The 20399-nt window shown below is 39.7% G+C and overlaps 1 pseudogene; it reads right to left on the bottom strand.

The window, feature by feature from the left end:
• Positions 1-7223: 7223 nt before the first annotated feature.
• Positions 7224-20073, bottom strand: LOC136322342 (translationally-controlled tumor protein-like; annotated as a pseudogene).
• Between the last annotated feature and the right edge of the window lie 326 nt (positions 20074-20399).

The raw sequence follows: 20399 nt of genomic DNA, 5'->3' as shown, positions 1-20399 counted from the left end.
ACTTTGGAAAATCAAATCACTTTTCTGTTTCTTATATTTTGAGACCATTACTTCTAGTGTGTTCTTTCTTAAGAATTCATTAAAAAATTTATTTTTTCCCTAGCATTCTTAGTGCCCTTCCTTTTCAGAGGCAATCAAAAGGTTGAAGACAATAAGAAACAGTTATTTCAATGGATGGGTGAGTAGGTAGATAAATGGAATTACACCAGTGTGAAAAATTAGGAGAAATAGCTCCAAATTTTATACTAATTCCCACATATTTCTCTGGTAAGCTTTTTTAATGAGGTGGAAATATTCTTCTGTATTCCTGCTTGGTATTCTAATATGAATTAATATAGTACGTACAATTAAAATCTCTTCCTGTATTCCTTAAGCTTCTTGTCTACCTCAACCTAACCGGCCCCACTTTACTGGAGCACTGAGGGTGGGTAGGAAAGGGTGGAAAATCAGCCTTCTGAGCTCTGAGAATCAAGACGAGCATAGCAAAGGAATGATGTTCTTTTTTTTTCTACATAGTTGATAAAGAATCTGAGGTGCGAATGAAAAGATCGACAGTGAGGAAGAATGAAAGATCTTGCAACTTTTATTGAGATAGTGGGTTTGTTTTCTTTTTCTCAAAAAAAAAAATGAGAACCACTATATTTTCCTCACTCCAAATCACATCAAAGTTAAAATTAATGAATATTTCTAAAGTTCCTGGAAACAAATGATCGGTTAGGCAGTAGACCATGTGCTGGTCTTCTCTGAGTCTTACCAGGATTCTAAGTTGGGAAGTGTGGGTTGGAGGAGGCTGCATTAGACACTTCTTATCATTTTAACACTAGATATTTTTAAAAGCAATTTTACTAAAAGTAAGTTGTTTATTGATTAAGTTAAAATTTTGGTAACAGTACAATAATGCAGCCCGTCTGAATTAACCTTACTAAAGTAAGCTTTTTTGGGGGGGGGTGACTCAAATGATTCCTTTTGCCTCTGTAAATGTTAATCATTTCACCCTGTCTCTGCACCTGGAAGTAGAAGAATTCAACATTTTGTGAGGGAAAATGCTTGCCATGACCCAGTTCTCATCCTCCCCTGCATCACTTTCTCTTCTGAAAGCACTGATTGAGTTCAGAAAGAATGCTGCTGCAGAGAGATCGTCTGAGATGTGAAGAGAATTAGAATTGGACCCAGAGGTACAAGTGTAACTGGTGATAAAAATAGCTCACGCTTTAGAAAGTTGATTAACAAAAACGGTGGGGGGGGGGAGGTAATAAAATGTTCAGTTAGAATCTCTGCAGCTTGGAGACTCTATTCTTAATTTTTAAGGTATTATGTATGCAAAATGCAGAAGGGTGTGAACCTTACCAGGAACAGGAAAATAAAGAGAGGGAGGCACAAATGATTCCTTTCAGAAGCAGCCACAGAATGAGTTTGACAGAAGCAGGAAGAATTACTGCAGCTGTCCCAGTCCAATGTGGCCGTTTATTATCATAACAAAATTATTTACAACTCTTATGTCTTTGGGCTCCCAGAAATTCTAATATGAATTTTAGAAACTCCATATCCTAGATTTAAAGTATCATTACATTTGCTCTTATTATATACTTTTTTGACCACAATAAAACAGAGAGTATCAATGTAATTCTAAATATCAGTTGGTAATAAGATCTATTCACCTCTGGAATAGCACAGCCACCTTACCCAGCTACTCAAGCTAGTGACTTTAAAGCCCCACTTGATTCCTTGTTCTCTACTGCTCTTCCTAGTCAGTCACCAAGTCCTGTCCATTCTACCTCTTAAATCACACTCAAATCACTCTACGTCTCCCCTTCCCCAGGGAAATGACCTTAGTCTAATCTACAAAAATCACTTCTCCAGACTATTTCAATAACCTCCCTACATTTATCCAAACCTATAATATTCTCCTCCAACTGTTCTCTATTTTGCAATTAGAATTTTAGACCAAAAACACCTCTGATTGTTTTGTTCCTCTTCTTAAAAGTTTTGGTGATTTTTTCTTACTGTTGGGTAAATTCCAATACCCTCAATGGGCTTCAAGGAAACTTCACAAACCACATCTGCTTAACTATTTTCCTTATCTGAGCATTGTTCTTCCCCTTATTCTCCGTACTGTAGCGTACTGAACTTCGAGTGGTACTTAAACAAATATATACCATCTTCTAACCAAGGGGTTTTGCATATGCTTTTTTCTCGGGAATGCTTGTTTGTCTCTTTGTCTAGCTAAATTCTACATGTTCTTAAGATTCATTTCCCAGAAAAACCTATATTAATATGTAAAAGACATGTTTTCTTATATGTCTTCATAGCCTTAATCATACTATTAATAGTTCATATGTCTCTTTACTTTCCTAGAATCTGACAGCAGTAATGTGATCACTGTATTTCTTGGGACTCAGTATAGTGCATGGCTAATTAAATAATTATTTACTAGATGAATGATTGATTGAAAATATATATATATATATATATATATGTATAGGTTCTTTTTGCCTGAAGGAGAGTGAAAGGAAGAAAAGCTCTCCATGGAATTATATTTGAGATAGATCTTGAAATATAAGTAGGACTTGTCAGTTAGAAAGAGTTGGTGAATTATTCCCAGAACGGGCTTGCATGAGCAAAAAGCATTGACATGAATGAAGTGTATGGGGAATGTTGAGTTCTCCATGTCTAGAATAGATGATGAAGATGAAAATGTTTATAGCTACTGTTGATAAAGTTAATTTAGGTGCAGGGTGTTAGGTTTTTACAGCACCTTATATAGTTCAATTCTAACAGAGGAGCAAAATGATCATAATGATTAATAAAATTAAATGGGTGTTGCATTGAGAGCATCTGATACAACAACATATACCTTTTCTTATTTTCTTTTAGTCAAATTGGTGTTAAGTGAATAAATTCATCTTCATATAAAAAGGTTTATGTTACAACATTATCTTACATATATTGTTTATTCTAATAACTTTCTAGAAAAAGAAAACTTTTCTCTTTCAACAAACTTGCAACTTTGAGTTTTTTTCTTTTCTAAGCTATTCCTTTATATGTGCAATCTTTTCACTAACTCCACAAATTGGCAGTGGAGTTAACACTGTTTGAAATAAACAGCTATAAATAACAAATGGAAAATCCATAATACTTTAATATATCTGGAAAAGACTCATTTTAATATCCTTCAATGGGGGCAAAATCAATAGGTAGTCATGCAAGAAAAATACTCTTTGCTGCCATCCGATGGCCCGTTTTTCTACCATGTCACCTTTTCTGGTCCCACTTCCAAGGCCCAGTGAAGATAACAGGCCAGCTTAGCCAATAAGCAGTCTATGGAGGACCCAAGAAAATTTGATCCATCTGGCATAAGGCTTCTCTGACTTCCATAGTTCTTAAAGTGTTTAATGGCTTAATATCTTTTTTCTTTTTTTTTAATAACTAGCAGGTGGAATCACAGTAAGTTAACTAACCTATGAGATGTAGCAGAAAAGGCAAAGCTAATAAGGGCTCCTGAATGTTGTCAACCCAGAGCAGCCCCTAACCAGGGAAAATTCTCTTGGTCCATCTTCTCAACTGGTTCCCTTGTACAAAGAAACCAGGCTTTCTTACCATTGAACAACTAATTTATTTAATAAATGGTTGAGAGATTTTACTAAAAAGGAAGACATGGAGTTTATACACTGTAGTAAGGCTGACAGAAAAGAAAATTTAAACAGACAAATTAACAATTGCAAATTGTAATTAAAGTTTTGAAGGAAACAAGGGTGCAGTGGATTATCAGATGAGCACCTACTTTGGGAAGGGTGATCAGGGAAGACCCAATGAGGATGTAGCATTAAAGTTGAGACCTGAAGAGAATGAGCTAATGTAGAAATTTGGGATAAGTGTATTCTAGACATAGGGAATAGCATATGTAAGAGCATGAGATAGGACATATCTTGGAACACTGAGTTCATAGAGGATGTTAGATGTGTATGGTAGAGTGGGGAAAGTAGTGAAGGATGAAGCTAGGCTGATATAGGAGCATTAGGCCACTGAAAGAATTTCATTTTGAGTTAATAAAAAAAAACTGGAAACTTTTATTTTTTATTTATTTTTATTTTTTGTATTTTTCTTAAGTGAGAAGCAGGGAGGCAGAGAGACAGAATCCCTCATGCGCCTGACCAGGATCCACCCATCAAGCCCACTGGGGGGGATGCTCTGCCCATCTGGGGCTGCTGCTTCATTGCAACTAGAACCATTTTAGCATCTGAGGCAAGGTCACGGTGCCATCCTCAGTGCCTGGGCCAACTTGCTCCAGTGGAGCTATGGCTTCAGAAGGGGAAGAGGTAAATAGAAAGAAGGGGAAGGGGTGAGAAGCAGATATGCACTTCTCCTGTGTACCCTGGCTGGGAATCAAACCTAGTACATCCACATGCCAGGCTGATGCTCTACCAGGTTGATGCTCTACCACTGAGCCAACCAGCCAGGGCCAACACTGGAAAGCTTTAAACAAGAAAATTACATGCTAAAATCTATATTTAAGGGTTTTCACTGCTGGATAGAAAATTAGGAGGTTACTATCAGGTCTACTGGAAAGTTCTATCCGTTTCTATCACAACAAGTTTCGACACATAAGCACATGTTTATTTGGTGCATGTGTGCCTCTCTATTTTTATCACTTAATGTATACATACTGACATAGCAAATTAACTAAAACAAAGTTAATTCATGTTAGTCTTATGTGTGAAGCCATAGTGTACCCATGGCTACTGATAAAGTTCATTTACGCCACTGTAATTTTTACGAATTTCAACAAGGAAGAAATGCTACAGAAGCATGCAGAAATTTATTGAAAGTGTTTGGTGAAGGTACAGTTTTTGATAGAACATGCAGAAGATAGTTCGAAAAATTTGAAACAGGTGATTTCAACCTTTCTGATAAGCCACGTTCTGGGCGACCATCTTTGATCAATGACGATGTTGTTAAGACCATGTTGGAGCAAAATCCTTTTCTGACAACATCGGAGATCGCAGAAAGGCTTAATTCAGCTCAGCAAACCATTTCGGACCATATTCGGAAGATAGGATTGGTGTGGAAATATTCAAGATGGGTGCCACATGAATTAAGTCAGAAGAATTTGAATGATCGAGTTGTCATATGCACATCTCTGCTTGCTCGGAACAAAATCGAACCCTTCTTGAACCGGATGATAACTGGAGATGAAAAGTGGATTACCTACGAAAACATCGTAAAGAAAAGGGCATATTGTGAACCCGGAAAACCTAGCCTTTCCACCTCTAAACCAAATTTGACTCTGAATAAGAGAATGTTGTGTATATGGTGTGACATTTGAGGACCAATAAATTATGAGCTTTTAAAACTGAATGAAAAGCTCAATTTGGAGAAGTATTGTCAGCAACTGGATAATTTAAAGACAGCAGTCCAAGAAAAGAGGCCGGCAATGTTCAATAGGAAGAACATCATACTGCATCATGATAATGCCAGGCCACATGCTGCTTTGGGGACTCGTCAAAAAATTGCAGAACTAGTGCACTGGCCAGTTGGCTCAGTGGTAGAGCATCGGCCTGGCATGCAGGAGTCCTGGGTTTGATTCCCAGCCAGGGCACACAGGAGAGGTGCCCATCTGCTTCTCCACCCCTCCCCCTCTCCTTCCTCTCTGTCTCTCTCTTCCCCTCCCGCAGCTAAGGCTCCATTGGAGCAAGGTTTGCCCGGGCGCTGAGGATGGCTTTGTGGCCTCTGCCTCAGGCGCTAGAATGGCTCTGATTGCAGCAGAGCGACGCCTCAGATGGGCAGAGCATCGCCTCCTGGTGGGCATGCCAGGTGGATCCCGGTCGGGTGCATGCGGGAGTCTGTCTGACTGCCTCCCTGTTTCCAACATCAGAAAAATACAAAAAAAAAATAAAAAAAAATTGCAGAACTAGGCTGAGAAATTCTGGGACATTCACCATATTCCCCAGGCTTAACACCCTCTGACTATCACTTGTTTTTGTCCTTACAAAATTTTTTGAAGGGCAAAAAATTCAAACATGAAGAAGATATCAGGCCCTGGCCGGTTGGCTCAGTGGTAGAGTGTCAGCCTGGCGTGTGGGGGACCCGGGTTCGATTCCCGGCCAGGGCACACAGGAGAAGCGCCCATTTGCTTCTCCACCCCCCCTCCTTCCTCTCTGTCTCTCTCTATCTTCCCCTCCCGCAGACAAGGCTCCATTGGAGCAAAGATGGCCCGGGCGCTGGGGATGGCTCCTTGGCCTCTGCCCCGGGCACTGGAGTGGCTCTGGTCACGGCGGAGCGACGCCCCGGAGGGGCAGAGCATCGCCCCCTGGTGGGCAGAGCGTCGCCCCTGGTGGACGTACTGGGTGGATCCCGGTTGGGCGCATGCGGGAGTCTGTCTGACTGTCTCTCCCCGTTTCCAGCTTCAGAAAAATACAAAAAAAAAAAAAAAAAAAAAAAAAAAAAACCACTACAAAATAAGAAAAAAAAAAAAAAAGAAGATATCAAACAAGCACTGGTTCAATTTTTCACATCAAAAGATAAAACATTTTTCAAAAATGGGATATACAAATTGCCCTCATGCTGGCAAGAAATCATTAATAATAATGGCAATCATATTATTTAATAAAGTTTATTAACGGTAAGAAAAATTTGCATTTTGTTTTATTCCAAAAACAGACAGAACTTTCCAGTAGACCGTATACTATAATCTAGATAATAAGTGATAGTATCCTATACTCTGTGGTGGCAATAGGCTTTCAGAAAAATGAAATTCAAGAAGTCTTTTGGAAATAAAAGTCAGTTGAAGTTACCTGGGTGAGGAAAGAAAAGGGACGATGTGTTAGCAGTGGGCAAGAGAGTGATGTTGCCATGAACTGAAATGAAGAAAAGAAAGGAAAAAAAATGAGCTGGGAAAAGAATGTAAGATTTCTGTTTTGGAGACTATAACTTTTAGATAGCCCAGTGAAGACACCATGTAGGCAGTTTGGGAGAGTGTGGCTCAGAAGAAAGATCTGAACTTGAAATACAAATTCAGCAGTAGCCAGTGTAAAGATGTTATATTAACTCATGATAATTGAAAATGTCATCTAGGAAATATAGACAGCATAAGGAGACAAGACAAAACAGGTCTATGGGATTCATATCCTGTTGCATGGCTTTGACTTTTGGTTTATCTCTCTCAGCCCACTAACTGTGACTGTACAGTATTGTACTCATTTTATTTCTAAGTCCTCAGCTCTATATCAAACTGTAATCTCTATTTCATCTTCCAGATCTGACCTCCAGCTTGCTTTGAAGGACCTATCGGTAACCAGTTCAGATGAACTGGATTTTCTGTTAGCGGACCCTGGTTGCTGATTGCTTTTGCAGCCAGAGTCTTGAATCTGGGTAACTGTCCCCACTGGCCTCTGACGAGGATCAGTGAAACTTAAATCTGCTCCAGGAGATTGGGTGACCTAGGGGTTTTAATAAAGAGAAGATTTTATGAAAAGTCAAAATTTTCAAGTTCCATTCTTAGCAGTCTATTCATTTTTAAAAGTAAGAATTTGCTAGTAAAAAGAAAATAACTGATTAAATTAGTGATTTCTGGCCTTTAATTGTATTGCTTCTGATTGTGCCATTTTACTATGTTGGTATATATCTCTATATATTCTCTAACAATTAATATCTTAATTTGAAAGCAAATGCAATTTTTACATCTTAAAACTAAAATGATTTGAGCCCTGGCCTGTTGGCTCAGTGGTAGAGCATCGGCCTGGCATGTGGAAATCCCGGGTTCGATTCCCAACCAGGGCACACAGGAGAAGCACCCATCTACTTCTCCACTCTTCCCCTTCTCCTTTCTATCTCTCTCTTCCCATCCCGCAGTCAAGGCTCCATTGGAGCACAGTTGGCCTCGGAGCTGAGGATGGCTCCATGACCTTCACCTCAGGCGCTAGAATGGCTCTAGTCACATCGAAGCAATGACCCAGATGGGCAGAGCATCACCTTCTAGTGGGCATGCTGGGTGGATCCCAGTCAAGCGCATGCAGGAGTCTGTCTCTCTACCTCCCGCTTCTCACTTCAGAAAAATACAAACAAAAAAAAAATACTAGAATGACTTGAAAAGTTACAGAAAGTTTTTTGTTCTAAAATCCACATAAAAAAAACAATATTTTTATGTAAACAACAGAAAATGACTTCTCAAATTAATATTCTAAGAGCTCTAAAGCATTCACTTGATACTGGATAATTGATACTGGAAATTGTAAAGAAATTTTCTTGCTCTTTTCCTCCAAGAAAATCTGGTTCAGTCAACAATAGAGATGAGAGGGTCAAGTTTAAATATACATTGAGTTTGCTATCTTCAAAGTTTTATAGATTGTGAATTTAAACAAAAAATCAGCTCTTTTCTGGCACTCTAGTCCCTGGTTGGCATAGAGGCACATCTGGCCTTATCCTTCTTTCTCTTTGGATTGAGTCTTATCCTTTGAAATGATCAAGCAGTTTTAACAAGATAATAATTTTTCCCTTTAAATCACATTTGCATGCTATTTAATTTTCCCTTTTGCCCAAATGAATACTGAGAGGTTGTCATAAAACATTTTGTTTTCAAGTAGCAAACAAATCTTTACAATTGAGAAAGAGCTGAAAGTCAAAATTACTAACATGTACTGGAAGAAAACTTGTGGAAGTCTTTCAGGAATTTCTTTCTGGCTTTGGAGCATATTAGAGTTCAAATACTTTTATTTGCTTTGATCAAATTTAAAACTTGCTTATTAGTTCTGGGAAAAAAGAACCACATAAGTAATAAATAAAAATAACAAAATATACTACTAACTTCCTTTAACCACAGTTTAAATGAATGACATGAAATGGGAAGCCTGACACAGAGAGGTGATGCCAGGCCACGGGAAGCAGGTCAGCATGGAAGTTGTACTACCAATGCAGGTCTGGATACAAGGCGCACTTCTGCTGAGCTGCACATCTGTGGGCATCTCCATTAATCTCTCTCACTGTAGGAACACATCTGTTAAGTGGGGAAATAAAAATTACATGAGGTTCTTGTGAATATTATAGATAATGAATATAAAACATCTGGCATGTAATAGATGTTCCATAAATGGTAATAGACTGATTATTTCCTGGTAGGTATATGTGGGTAAAATGAGCTGAAGATTACTCCAAAGATGTGATTCTCTACCTTTCAAAAGCAGTCTTTTCATGATTGTGTTTTGTGCCGCAGCATAAGAAAGATTTACTACCAACTCACTTTGAACCAGAAAGACATGACCCAATTTCCTAAAGCCAGATGGCAAAGCCACTTCCGGTGGGGCAGATGGGCCTATTGACTTTCAGTCTCATGAAAACATCAAGCTTGGGAGACACCCTGGGATTCAGTTAATGAACCAAGAAGATAGAGAAATGCCTTAGATATCAGCTTGAGTATCAGGGAAGCAACAAACTATTAGAAAGACATGTGTAGTTTTAGACACTCACATAGTATTTGAGGCATGAAATAGAGTATTCAAAGGAAGCCAAGTTGCATTCATTGGCACGTGGGATATTCAAGAAGCATCATCAACTAACCCTCTTTGTGTGAGATTGCAGCAGTGTTTCTGAGTACCAGATGTACTTCCCCTGAAAGGAAATGGAAAAACTGGACACATTCATATTCATTAGTTAGTTTACATCAAAGTTAATGTATAAAGGCAGCTATTTGCTGAAGCCACACTGGTAACAAACATTGAGGAGAGATATTATAGCAATGGAAAACATATTAGGAATAATTTTGCCTTTGAAACAAACATATATCATATTGAAATAACAACAAACCCCAATTCAAACTACAAATAGAAAAAATATCTATTTAGCACACTGTGCATTGAAAATCCAAGAGATGTTTTAATCTTTGTAAGAGCATTAGCTATAAAATGGAACTTCAGATTTCAGAAAATAAAGGAAAAAACTTCAACAGTCAGATATCTCCAGAAATAGAATTAATTACTTAAAAATATGAGAGTAACACCTTTGGAACTCAAATGTACCTAACATAATATAGACAGAATCAGAGTAAGCTCTCTGTGATTGGTTAAACAGTATAGCCTTGTTGGTAAGTTCAACTCTTGATTTGTCTCTCTTTCCATAGGTGACATTTCATAGCCTTATTCTTTTTTAAGCATCACCAAAACTAAGAGACAAACACAGGTATTATTTTCACTCTTTTCAAAATAGCAAATGAGATGTATAGAGATGGGATTAGAATTTACGGCTGAATCCAGCCATGCTTTTTCTACTATGTCATGACCTCATTTATCATAAACTAACTTATAACAATTAGATATATAGACTTATTTATAAATCAGTAATTTACACAAACTACACCTGAAAAATTAAATGTGAAGTTCAAAATACATTGGTTATATCTATAGTGGATGCTGCCTTTCATCTACCCAATATACATTTTCCCCAATTGTCCTGCTTACTATCCAAACCCCAATTTTACTTAGGGCAGAAATAATTGCATACCTGTGTTCTTTGGCAGTTTAGAGTGACCAGGAAATCCCATTCAGGCTAATGTTCTATAAACAAGAGTGCATTTTGTTAGGCTTTGGGTAAAGCTAAATTCCCCCCTTTAAAATAACTTTTATTTTATATTTGCATTGTGAAAACAATGATAGCTATAGAAATAGAGATATCGAAAAAAAGAGATTCATCTAGAGTTCAATGTATATACAATAGATAACCAATCTATTGTTGTATAATCTTTTAGAGTTTTGTACAAACATGTATACACTCTTCTAAAATAATATTATAAAAATAAAGGTGCATCTCTAACCGTTTGGCTCAGCAGTAGAGTGTCAATCTGGCATGTGGATGTCCTGGGTTAAATCCCCAGGGAAGGGTACACAGGAAAAGTGACCATCTGTTCCTCTTCCCGTCCCCCTCCCCCTTCTTTTTCTCTCACTCTTTTCTCCTCCCACATCCCCCCCCACACACACACACAGCCATAGCTCGATTGGCTAGAGTGCAATGGCCCAGGTGCTGAGAATGGCTCCATGCCTCTGCCTCAGGTGCTAAAAATAGCTCAGTTGTGAGCATGGCCCAAATTAGGGAGAGCATCAGCCCCAGACAGGAGTTGCTGGGTATATCTTGGTCAGGGCGCATGCAGGAGTCTGTCTCACTATCTTCTCTCACTCTCTCTTAAATAAATAAGATAAAAATAAGTAAATAAATATGCAAAGTGTATATATTTCTCAGCTATTGCTTTTTCCCCCCACTTAATATATTTGCTATGGGCTATGAATATTTGTGTTTCCCAATACTCATATGTTGAAATGTAAACCTTCAAGGTGCTGGCATTAGAAAGTGGGGTCTTTGGAGGTGCTTAAGTCACCTCCAGTTTTGTTCTTTCAAGAATAATTTACTATTCCATATACATTTTAGGATTGGCTTGTAAATTTTAGCAAAAAAAAAGAGTCAGTTAAGATTATGATAGGCTTTATATTATGTGTATAGCAATATGAGGAGAATCGCTACTTTCATAATGTTGAAACTTTTGATCCATGAATATGAACTATCTCTTCATTTATTTAAATATTTTAATACTTTTCAACAATATTTTCTAGTTTCTTTCAGCAATGTTTTAGAGTTCAAATATGTTGTATTTATAAAAGCAGTGTCGAATCCACCAAGAGATTTACTAAAGTTAAATCAGCAAGTCAGACTGCTTGTTTAAGGGAATTTATTCTGTTCAATTTAAATTAATTAAACACTAATCCAGGAAAAAAATTTTTAATCTCATTTTACTATATTTATTAATATCATAATGGGATTTATAAGTAGAACTTGAAGGTATGAGAAATGTTAGGCAATTTCATTTTTAATTTTGATATATTGAAAACTGATTTAAATCCTGATAACAGTAACTAGTCCTTTCTAAAAACAAAACCTCTGCTTGGCTTTTTTTTTTTTTTAATCACATTGATTCTCTTAATCAAAACATTTGTATTTTTGGCTTGCCTTTTGATAGTTTAACAGCTTTTTGTGGGTAATAGCATCTGTTAGGATAAAAAGGGAGTTTAGACATTTATGTCCACATAGAAATGCTAAGACAGGGACAATACTGACAAAGAGGAATTATAAGACTAAACAACAAACAGAAAATCACACCCTGTGAACCTTGGTGGTCTCCCTTCATCTCTCCAGCTCCACTTTCTCCACTGGTTTTCTTCATGCTCTCCAGTCTATCACACTTCCTTAGTCACATGCTGATATTAAGAAAAGTCTCTTCACCTGACCAGAAGGTGGCACAGTGGATAGAGCATTGGACTGGGATGCGGAAGACCCAGGTTCAAAACCCCAAGGTCGCCAGCTTGAGCGCGGGCTCATCTGGTTTGAGCAAGGCTCACCAGCTTGAGCCCAAGGTCGTTGGCTTGAGCAAGGGGTCACTTGGTCTGCTGTAGCACCTCAGTCAAGGAACATATGAGAAAGCAATCAGTGAACAAGTAAGGTGCTGCAAAGAAAGAAATGATTCTTCTTGGCCCTGGCTGGTTGGCTCAGCGGTAGAGCATTGGCCTGCCATGTGGAAGTCCCGGGTTCAATTCTCGACCAGGGCACACAGGAGAAGTGCCCATCTGCTTCTCCACCCCTCCCCCTCTCCTTCCTCTCTGTCTCTCTCTTCCCCTCCTGCAGCCAAGGCTCCATTGGAACAAAGTTGGCCTGGGCACTGAGGATGGCTCCATAGCCTCTGCCTCAGGCGCTACAATGGCTCTGGTTGCAGCGGATCAATGCTCCAGATGAGCAGAGCATCGCCCCCTGGTGGGCATGCCAGATGGATCCCAGTGAGGCACATGCGGGAGTCTGTCTGCCACTTCTCCTCGCTCCCCCTCCCCCCTGCCGCCGCTTCTCACTTTGGAAAAAAAAAATTGATGCTTCTCATTTCTCTCTCTTCCTGTCTGTCCCTCTCTGTCTCCCCCCCCCCCTTTATCTGTCACACACACAAAAAAGAACATTCTTAAGTACCCTTCTTCTCAAAAAAGACTGTTTTGCCTGACCAGGTGGTGATGCAGTGGATAGAGTGTCAGACTGGAAAGCGAAGAACCCAGGTTCAAGACCCTAAGGTCGCTAGCTTGAGCACGGGCTTGTCGGGTTTGAACAAGGCTCACCAGCTTGAGCCCAAGGTCGCTGGCCTGAGCAAGGGGTCACTCAATCTGCTGTAGCACCTGGTCAAGGCACATATGAGAAAGCAATCAGTGAACAACTAAGGTGCCACAATGAAGAGTTGATGTTTCTCATCTCTCTCCCTTCCTGTCTGTCTGTCCCCATCTGTCCCTCTCTCTCTGACTCTGTCTCTGCCACAGAAAAAGACTGTTTTAAGCCCTCATATCTTATCATATCTAATACACGAGTCCCAAAAGAGAGAAAAGCATTAACCATGGAGGTGTTCAGTGACATACTTAAGGCTGTTCAGAAAACCAGTGGCAGCCCTCTTTGTGAGAACTAGTCCTTTCATGTTAGAGATGTTTCTGGAAGAACTAATTTTATCAATTTAACATCTGTGGAAATGATATGCTATTCTTGGTATGCTTAGGATGAGGCAGATGATCAGATATTAAAAAATGGTACTAATATGCTCAAAGGGAAGCAATTATGATAAATACAATGTGGGATTATAAGAAATTCTAAGCTATTATTTTATCCTGAAAAGTATGAATTTAGTTTGAATTTAAAAAATAGTGTGTGCTAAGGGAATATGCAGATAAAAAATATCTTGAGTACCAGACTATTCTGGAAAATATAATGTATCCAGATGCTTTTAGCATTTAAGACAACCAATCTAATTTATACTCCTTTGTGGATTGGATTATACTGGTTCTCACTGCTGCCACAATTCCTCCAGAAATCCTGGAGGTGAATTTCAGCAATGATTTCCTCCATTTCACCATTTTCATGCTGACCTTCTCCAGCTATGAAATCCATAAGCATTTCCAAAACCCCAAATTAAAATAAATAATTTAAGTTAATTATTGAACTTTCTCATCTATTTATTGTTTCCTCTTCTGGATGATATGTACATCTATAGTTCAGTGATAATAAATTGTAAGCTCCAGGGGAAATAGGGTTACGTTTGTGATTATTTGATTAGGACACAAAACTCAGACAGGAATACTTAATAAGTAGAAATAGAATATCCTGCCATTTAAACTTTAATAAACTTAATAAATTTAATAAACACACACATTTACATTTATATATATTTTTTATGTATAAACTTACTGGATGATCGCTCTAGAAAGATAATATTTGACAAATTTGACAAAGCACTTTGCCAACTATGATAATGATTCTTCCAGATTTTAATTTGGAAGTATAATTATAAGTGTAATTTCCAAGCAAAAATTAATTACTTTAACAATAGTCTATTTGTTTTCCTGACTTAGACTATGAGGATGCAGTGATATGGGGCCAGGTAATTTTAGGGATGGGAGTGGGGACATCCTAGAAATAATCATGCTCTATTACAATTATTCTTTTACCTCCTTTTCCTCCCCTTCAGTCAGGCCTAGCAAACTAGTCGTCTTTAAATTCCTGCCACACAGAAGAAAATGGCACGCAGTATCTTCTCCATAACTGTAGAAAATAAAATGACATTCTAGTACTTTCTCTATCATGAGAAGATTGTGTGGCTATGAGTAAAACACGCAATCTATCCTTACCTGTAAATTATCAGAATATCAGGCAAAATTGTCCCCTAAGGTCCCTTTCCGCTTGAAAATTCTATAAATATGTGTTTATATGTACTCAAATTCCATGCTCTACCACAGATATTTTTATGATTTTATTCTTATTTCACAAAGATTGAAATTTTTTTGATCATATCATGCTGTGGATAACAGATTAGATCATCAGTCTAGCTCCGAAACGAATTTGCTTCATAGTATCGGCTAGAGCATTACATGTCTGTGCCTCAGGAGTGATTGTCTGTATGATGTGGTTGGAGATGGCTGCCACTTTCTTTAATGTAACAATATTTTGTTGAAAAGCTCTTTGACAACTAGCAAAAAAACACTACTATGGGGCCCTGGCCGGTTGGCTCAGCGGTAGAGCGTCGGCCTAGCGTGTGGAGGACCTGGGTTCGATTCCGGCCAGGGCACACAGGAGAAGCGCCCATTTGCTTCTCCACCCCTCCGCCGCGCTTTCCTCTCTGTCTCTCTCCTCCCCTCCCGCAGCCGAGGCTCCATTGGAGCAAAGATGGCCCGGGCGCTGGGGATGGCTCTGTGGCCTCTGCCTCAGGCGCTAGAGTGGCTCTGGTCGCAACATGGCGACGCCCAGGATGGGCAGAGCATCGCCCCCTGGTGGGCAGAGCGTCGCCCCTGGTGGGCGTGCCGGGTGGATCCCAGTCGGGCGCATGCGGGAGTCTGTCTGACTGTCTCTCCCTGTTTCCAGCTTCAGAAAAATGAAAAACACTACTATGGGCAGTTGAAAATTAATAGTATAAAAGATTGCTTAAGGACTTTTTAAAAAATACTGATGGATGAATAATCAAAATGATTGTGAGATAAAAACAGGACATAATAGGGACATAAAAATATTTTTTATGTTTTGATATGAGTGAATTTAATGAAATTATTGCTACTAATTATACTGTTAGGCTATTCGGGGAAACCCATAATTACATAAATCTATATCTAATTCACAATAAAAACTCCTTTATTAAGCTTTAAAGTTAAAAGATTGCTAAATTTAATCAGATTTTACTGCTAATAAAAAGCATTTCCAAACCCATATCTGTTCTACCCAGGCTGTTCCTAATGTGGTGCCCACCCCTGTCTTAACTCTCCCATTGTTTACATTAAACATATTTTTTTAATTTTTTATTAACTATAGAGAGAGAGGAAAAGAGAGAGAGAGAGAGAAACATCAACTTGTTGTTCCATATATTTATGTATTCATTGGTTGATCCTTGTATGTGCTCTGACTGGGGAATTGAACCTGCAACTTTGGTATATGGGGATGCTGCTCTAACTGAGTTTCCACTAGGGCTAAATATGTTTCTTTCTCTCTTTTTTAATGATTATTGATTTTAGAGAGAGAGAAAGGGAGAGTGAGAGGAAGGGAGAGAGAGAGACAAGAACACCATTCTGTTCCTATATGTGTCCTGCCCGGGAATTGATCACGGCAACCTCTGTGCTTTAGGACGATGCTCTAATCAACTGAGCTATTGGGACAGGGCTAAACAAGTTTCTTAAATTCAAGTACTTAGGCACTGTTCACAGAGACCAGCATGTTATCACAACTCAGCAGTAATTAAATCAGTAACTGTACTGGATCTTGAAACACATCCACTGAGGAATGCAGGCTAGCCCTGATTGTTGAAGGAATTATATGTGTAAGAATCACTACAGCAAATGACCAGTTTAAGCAACAACCAGAGTTTGCTTACTTTTATGTACTTACACTTTTTTTTTTAATTACCAATAAGCTGGACAAAATCAAAGTAGGAAAGAAATAATGTCTGTAGCATGCTGGTTAACCGAGTGGCCCTGGAATCAAATCAAATCAGTTCTGCCACTTCCCAGCTAAGCGACCTTAAGCAAGCTACTTAGTATCACTCTCTCTGTTTTCCCATCTGTAAAATGGAGGTAGTAACAGTATTTAGCTCTGGTGAGGATTATGTGAGCTAATATATCTATCCTTGGAGCATTGCTTGGTTCAGAGAAAGTGCTCCACAAATGAGAGGTATTGTTATTGGCATTACTGTTGGTTAGAAAGAGACTGAGCTTAGAAAGAGACTGCTATAAATTGAATATTTCTGTTCCATCAAAAGTTATATATTGAAGCCTTGACCCCCACTGTGATAATGTTTGGAGGCAGGCCCTTCAGAAAATAATTAGGTTAGATAAGGTTATGAAGGTAGAGCCTCCATGATGGGATCAGTGCTTTTAAGAAGAGCAAGACACTAGAGGACTCTCTCTACAATGTGAAGATATAGCAAATACAGTGTGTCCGTAACGTCATGGTGCACTTTTGACCGGTCACAGGAAAGCAACAAAAAATGAGAGAAATGTGAAATCTGCACCAAATAAGAAGAAAACCCTCCCAGTTTCTGTAGGATGATGTGGCAGCATGTGCGCATGCACAGATGATGACATAACACCGTGTATACAGCGGAGCAGCCCACGGCCATGCCAGTCGACATGTGGATGGTACAGAGGGAAGTTCAGTGTGTTCTGTGGCTCGCTAAATTCGAATCCGTGACCAAAGTGCAACGTGAATATCAGCGCATTTATAATGAAGCGCCACCACATAGGAATAACATTACTCGGTGGGATAAGCAGTTGAAGGAAACCGGCATTTTGGTAGAAAAAACCCATTCTGGTAGACCAGGGGACTCAAACTCGCGGCCCACGGGCCGCATGCGGCCCGCCCACCAATTTTGTGCAGCCCGCAGACTGGCCCGCAGACTAATCCACGAAGTTTGATTAGTCTGCGGGCCGCACAAAATTGGTGGGCGGGCCGCGAGTTTGAGACCCCTGTGGTAGACCATCAGTCAGTGACAAGTCTGTAGAGGCTATACGGGATAGCTACCTAAGAAGCCCTAAAAAATCTGTGCATGAGCCCACATCGAACTGCACTGAATAGGTATGAAACGGGGAGAGTTTTCCTTTTATTTGGTGCAGATTTCACATTTCTATTGTCTTTTGTTGCTTTCCTGTGACCAGTCAAAAGTGCACCATGACTTTACGGACATGCTGTATGTAGATAGCTGTCTGTAAACCAGGAAGGCTGTCCTTACTAAATATCACATCTGCTGGCACCTTGATATTGGACTTCATAGCTTCCAGACTGAGAGATATTAATGTCTGTTGTTTAAGCCACCCAGTCCATGATACTTTGTCATAGCACTCCTAACCAAGACGGAGTCCATTAAAAGTGTAGTAGGCATGAGCAGGGCAGTAATGATGGGCCAGGTGCAGAGGCTTACAGGGCGGACAGCCATAGGTGCCTAGTAATGGGCAAGACTACAAGTCCTTGCATGACCACTCTCTTAAACATTAACTCCTAGAAATAACACATAGGTCTCAGCTATATTTCAGCTCCAGACCCAAAAAAGCAGCTGAAACCTGCCCAGCGATGCCATGGCTGACATCAGGAATAGCTATAATAACTAACGATCCCCTCCTTTGGCATGGACCAATCAGTGGAGACTATGACCCTGAGTAGACATACCCGGAAAGCCAATGAGTATTCTACTGAGATCCTTCTGGAGACCTCAGGTAGAAACCCTCAGAGCAGTGTACCCAGCAGGGCTCTCTCCACGGAGAATGTCTGTGCCTTTTCCCACCCCCTTCTGTCCCCAGGGCACACCCTCTCTCTCCCCAGGGCATGCTGCCTAAACCTATCTCCGTTTTGTTCTCAAAGCACGTATCTTTCTCCCTCTCTCTCTCTTCCTCTCCAAAGGGCCGTTCTTTTGCTGTAATTTGTTTCCCAAGTCCATTTCTTCCACAGCCACTCACTTCTACCTCTGTGACCTTCTACATAAACTTTCTCTTATAATTGGAGTCAAGGCTCTGAATTCTTGTCTTAGCCAGAACTCAAGAACTAAGGTTGCTGAACTGAGGTTAACACCTGGTGCCATTTTCTGCCACTAATAAAAGAACAGGAAATAATATAAAATTTTAACATTAATAAGGAAAAAAACATGAATTGAATGTGACTCAAAAGATTAACACAGCCCTGGCCGGTTGGCTCAGTGGTAGAGCGTTGGCCTGGCGTGCGGAAGTTTCCGGTTCGATTCCCGGCCAGGGCACACAGGAGAAGCACCCATCTGCTTCTCCACCCCTCCCCCTCTCTTTCCTGTCTGTCTCTCTCTTCCCCTCCCGCAGCCAAGGCTCCATTGGAGCAAAAGATGGCCCGGGCGCTGGGGATGGTTCCTTGGCCTCTGCCCCAGGCGCTAGAGTGGCTCTGGTCACGGCAGAGCAACGCCCGGGAGGGGCAGAGCATTGCCCCCTGGTGGGCGTGCCGGGTGGATCCCGGTCTGGCGCATGCGGGAGTCTGTCTGACTCTCTCTCCCCGTTTCCAGCTTCAGAAAAATACAAAAAAAAAAAAAAAAAAAAAAGATTAACACAACTTGAGCATGTTCAAAATTATCAGTATAAAAGAATAGATATTTCTGCTTTGGAAACACATGTGTAAACCAGATTTTGGGTCTTCTACATAAATACATCTTTTAATAAAGCAGGATAATTCTAATAATTTCCTAATGTCTGACATTTTGTTTCCAAATTAAGAAATAATATAGTGGCAGAGAGTTCAAACTAGGATAAAAGAAATTACAGTGAGAGTTATAGTTTTGAGAAGAAAACATTTTTTGCCTTCTGTCATGCTATTTAATTTTACAAGTTTAAATGCATGTTATTTTTAGACAACCTAAATGACCTTTCTTTTTTCTTAAAAACAATGCCTCCATTCCAAATAATTCAAGGTCAAAATAAATAAAGAGCTTAAGATAACATCAGTCCCATCTGTTTTAGTCCTGGTGTGTGTACGAAAAGTAGCAGCCATTTATGAGGACAGGTGATAGCTCCAAATGGCCAGATTGTTAACATTTCTAAACTACCCTTAACGAGGATCATATACGGTGTCACAACATCCTCATGTAGTCCAGCAGAGCAACTATGACATCTGGATTCATGTTTTCACCAATACAGACCTGGTAGTTTTTGAAATTAGTAAGGATGTACTTGGTTGGTTCTGCAGCCCCTGTCATAAAAGGCTTTACTCTTTCTGGTCTCTATTCTTCAAAGTTTCCCTTTGATTAATTGCACATAATCTTTGATATACTTCTTGTAGGTTTCTTTTGTGAAGCTGGTTTCCTGCAGATGGTGTTTCATGACAATATCAACACCAGTGATTACTGCGGCTTTTGTACCTTCATCCTCCTGCCTTCAGCGGAGGCATTTTCACCAAACGCAAGTCATCAGTGTTACTCTCTGTCCTACTGACCAACTTCATCTCTACCTCCAGGCACAGCCCGTCTTTCATCTTCCGGATTTTGTAGATTTCAGAGTACATCTTATAATAGCTGACGAGATCCTGATATATGATCATGACGGTGGCGGGAAGGAGATGACAGTGGTGGTGTGCTGCCTAGCAAGAGCCCTGGAGCTGGGAGCAAGCACAGTGCGGCTCAGCTGCTGGGGCTTGAGGGGTGGCGAGTGGGTGCAAAAGGTCCTTATATGCAATTTTAAAAACTTGTCACATCCTTAAGGCTGAGCCCAAAATTTTTTCTAGAGAAACAGATTCATAATGGAAAAAGAATGTTCACATAGCTGTGATGATTTTTAAACTGTTGTTTAAGAAAGTTTTATCCAACTCTATTATAGGTAATTGCTACAACTGGAGCCCAACAACTTAGTTTCAGGTTACATGACTAA

The sequence above is a fragment of the Saccopteryx bilineata genome, chromosome 2, assembly GCF_036850765.1.
Source record: "Saccopteryx bilineata isolate mSacBil1 chromosome 2, mSacBil1_pri_phased_curated, whole genome shotgun sequence".
In the NCBI taxonomy this organism is placed as follows: domain Eukaryota; kingdom Metazoa; phylum Chordata; class Mammalia; order Chiroptera; family Emballonuridae; genus Saccopteryx; species Saccopteryx bilineata.
Note: the sequence above shows the minus strand (reverse complement) of the source record. Positions and strands in the feature narration are given on the sequence as shown.